This window comes from Mustela erminea, chromosome 7 (assembly GCF_009829155.1).
Source record: "Mustela erminea isolate mMusErm1 chromosome 7, mMusErm1.Pri, whole genome shotgun sequence".
NCBI lineage: Eukaryota > Metazoa > Chordata > Mammalia > Carnivora > Mustelidae > Mustela > Mustela erminea.
Window position 1 is genome coordinate 58446018 of NC_045620.1, and position 4460 is coordinate 58450477.

Below are 4460 nucleotides of genomic sequence, written 5' to 3' on the forward strand. Positions count from 1 at the left end.
TGGGTGTCTTGTTAGTCATAACCAGCCCCTTTCTACCATAACTGGGTTTATGTTAATAAGGTGCCTTGGTAAGCACCTGAAGCTCCAATAGCCTGAACGATGGGGGCTGGTCACCAGGGGAACCAACCATGAGTAGAGGTTGGACTTCCAGTCCCACCTCCTGATTTCAGGGGCATAGAGAGTAGCTAAAATTTAATCGATCACCAGTGGCAAATGATTTAATCAATCATACCCATGTAATGAAATCTCAAAAAAATCTCAAAAGAGGGGGCTTGGAGAACTTCCAGGTTAGGGAGTCAGAAAACATCCACTTGTCATGAAGCTGGGCCTCAGGCTCCATGAGTACAAAAGCTCCTTTGTTCAGGACCTCATCCTATGCATCTCCTCATTCAGCTGTTGACTTGCATCTTTTAATATTGTGTGTAGGGGCACCTGGGTGTCTCAGTGGGTCAAGCTTCTGCCTTCAGCTCAGGCCCTGGTCTCAGGGTCCTGGGATCAATCCTCACATCAGGCTCTCTGCTCAACAGGGAGACTGCTTCCCCCTCTCTCTCTGCCTGCCTCTCTGCCTACTTGTGATCTCTCTCTCCATCAAATAAATAAATAAAATCTTTTTAAAAAATATTCTTTGTAATAAGCCAGTAATGTTGTGAGTAAATCTGTTTGCTGAGTTCTGTGAGCTGCTCTAGCAAATGAATCAAACCCAATTTAAAACCAGTTGGTCAGAGTACAGGGGTAACAACATGGACTTAACATTGGCATCAGAACTGGGGGACTGTCTTGTGGGACTGAACCCTTAGCCCATGGAATCTGATGCTATCTCCAGGCAGGCAGTGTTTGAATTGAGGTGAGCTGTAGGACACCCAGCTGATGTCCAGAGAATTTCTTAGTGGTGTGAAAACAGTCTCCCGCAAACTCATGCTGGAAATGGGCGCCGAAACTGTGTATGTTCTTTAAGCTGGCCTCTCATTTGGCTTCCATTCGTGTTAGCAAGGGAAGAGATTTTTAATATTTTAGTTGCGAAGAGCACGATAAGCAACAAAATCCATTCTGCTAGAACATATACTCCTCACTCGTCTTACAGTTTGCAACCTTAAAAATTGCTTATGTCATAGCTCTAAATCATTTACTGTGCCAGGGTTGCAGAGCTCTAGACTTCTGTTTCTTAAGACGTATGATGTTCATAATAAAGAGAAAAACAAAACCATCATTGTGGATTCTGGTCAGGAATTATCTCTGCTTTTGCTACTCAAAGATGAATCGGTACACATCCTGGGTTACTAGTTGTCTCCAACTCCCCCTCCCCCCACTTGAGCAGGGGCTACTCTCCTCTGGCAGATGCTGAGCTCATGCACTGTGTCACACGTGCCACCACACATACTAGCTTAACCCAGTAGGACAGGAGGAACTGAACCACGGCAGATTTTTAAAAAGTGTCTCTCACAGCAAATAATTCAAGAAGCACTGATCATTTGTTAGTGTCGGTTTATGTGCTGCTCCGGGTCGGTGCCCATGCCTTCCTCTCTGTCCGCAGTCACCCTAGCAGTGGCTGAATCTTGGGCTGGTCACTCCAGCTGCAAGCCTAGAGCCCTAGGAGCCTGTGCATGGAGCCACCTGCCACAGGGCAGCCTGATGTCCATGGAGGCTGGTTTCTCTAGCTGCTGCCTGAACAGGAAGCTGATTTGACCTCAAGTGGGGGGAACAACCCCTGGGGTAGCAGTAATAAATTGAAGATGAGAGACTAGAGAGAGCTGGTAGATAAATTTCTTGGCCTTTACCTCCCCAGGCAATAAGCTGATCTTGTTACAAAGTGAGGGCCCGCTCATCAGTAAATAGCACACATTCTCCCGTCTGTCTGCCCTCCGTCCCTCCTTTGTGTTTCTTTTTCCAGCTCACACCAGCTTCCCAGGGAGTGCATACCTCAATAAAGTATCAGCATGTAAGTGTTCATCTCAGGCTCTGTTTCTCCGGAAACTGGGCCAACACATACACACTATGTTAAACTCAAGAAATGCTTTTCTAATGCTTTATGCCGATGGTTCTCAAAGTGTGGGCCTCAGACCAGTGTTATTTGTGAAACAGTTAGAAATCCAACTTCTTGGGTCCTACTGCAGAATGGATAAGTCAGAGATATTGGGGATGGGGCCCAGTGATCTTTTTCAGCAAGCCTTGCAGATGATTTTCTTGCATGCGCATTTAAGAACTACTGCTTTAAATGGGCAGTTAAAGCCAGAAAAATTTCTTCCTTTTTCAAATGTAACAGTATGCTAGAAGCTTAGCTCAAGGATAGACCATTTCTTAGGTGATATAGTCACGATATTAATTTGACAATATCATAATGGCATATAATCTAGCAAATACAATGTAACATCTCTGTGATAGCACCAGCCCAATGGAATAAAAGAAGTTCTGTCTATCAAATTTGTCATGACTTCTATTTTTTTTTTAAATTCCCCACCTTGTTTTATGTTGTCTCTTCATAACTTAGACCAGCACAAAGAAAACTTAGCCCTCTAGATCAATGCTCCAGCATTTTTAGAACAGGACCTCCCTTCAGTTGTGCAATTTATTTATTTAACCTCCCATTGCATCATTCCTTTCTGCTCTCCACTCTGAGACAATAAGAATATCTACAATAAGAACAAATTTGTTTTAAATAAAGCATATTAAAACCAATTTTTAGACTTTTGCAACATTCCTAGAGATCCACAGAGCCCCCTGGGCTGTTGACAACAGGGAGAGCCCCTGCTCTGGAAACATGTTAGAATCACCTGGAGAGCTTATAAACTTACTTGTGCATTGATCCTGGACCAAAGAAAAGGGTCTAGTTGGTTGAGGGGTGGGACCTAGATGTTGTCTTTTTCAAAAGCCCCGAGGGGATATCCTAATAGGTAGCCAGGGCTGGAAATAGCTTTGAGGCCAATTCTTCTAACTTACAGTGTACTTGCTTTTTGCTTCTTGACCCCATAAGCCCTGGGGCAAACCCACGATTGTATGTGTTTCTTTCTGCCTTTCAAAGACATTTAAGAGGACAGCCCCCACTACCCATGCCGCATAATTATCAGGAGGAGTTCTAGTAAAATTATATTCTGGAAGTTGATATCAAGGGACAAATCAGAGCCCATTTAAAATTACTCTGAACTGTACCTCCCAGAGCAAAGGTTTTGCTTAAAACAACAACTTATCTATTGTTATCTTATCTATTGTTACTGCCCTGCTCCACTGGTATTGTCAGAGGAAATCTATTCCCCAACCCAACGTGCCTTCCCATCCCAACCCCCCAGTCCAGCCTGGTGCTCTCCAAGGTAAACACATCGCCCTGTGGGAGGGGTCTACATGCTCATCCTGAACCAGATGGAGCCAGAGACATAAAGCTCCAGGTTCAGTTTCAGAGGGCTGGGGGCTAGCTCCTGGGAAGGTTCTGCAGACACGGGCACCCCTCAGCCAACACCCCAGATTCTGCACCCCAGACTTCAGCCTTCTTCGGCCTGTGGGTTTGTGCTGAAATGTTTGTGTCTGATTCTCACCTTCTATTCCCTTAGTGAAAATCCCATTATCTCTAACATCTGTGTGTCAAGAAAAGACATGAATTTTGTGTAACAACAGAAGGATACCATACTTGTTTTTCCAGGTAGCCTTAGGCAAAACCATTTCATCTCACTTTCTTCATTTATAATATAAAGACTCAAACTTGGTGCAGAAAGAGGGTAGATACTTTTGGGAGGGAAACTTTTGAAAGGACTAAATCCTATAACACAGAAAGAAGCTTACAATGATATATTTAAAAAATAAAAACAAAAAAACAGACTGGGAAAAAAAAAAAAAAAGTACAAATTTGCCACTAAAATTTTATTTGCAATTTATCATTTCTAGATAAATTCATAAAGTGAAAGAAAACCAGGAAGGTGACATACACCGCTTGTATAAACCTTGAAATTGATTTCAGAGGCATCAGCGCTCACTACAAAAGAATTTCACAGTTTAATTAGGATGGCTCAAATCCAGCGTCTATATTTAGGATAAGCTGGAAATTACAGTGTAGAAATGAGAATCATCTAGCAACAGTCTAAATGGGGGGAGAAATCTATGGAAAAAACACCACAGCTTCTCTCAGTAAACCATAAATTTTTTAACTTTTGTTTTGCATTGGACACAAATTGAATATCTATAAGGACTTTACCTGTTCAGCTGAGGAAACCATTTTTACTAAAATTCTCTAAATAGGAACTTTTAAATCTATACCTGCACATATTACCCAAATTCTCTTTAATACCTGTATGATCTGCTTAAGTACAGATAAATTTGGCATTTAACATATAACATATCAAAGGCATCTCATTAAAATTCTGAATGTATATAAACATATTTTATACCATTAATATTTTGGCTTCTTTTTTAAAGTGGTTGGCAGAGTTCTCATGGCACTATATCATTAATTCCTTAAATATTCCTGTTTTCTTCTC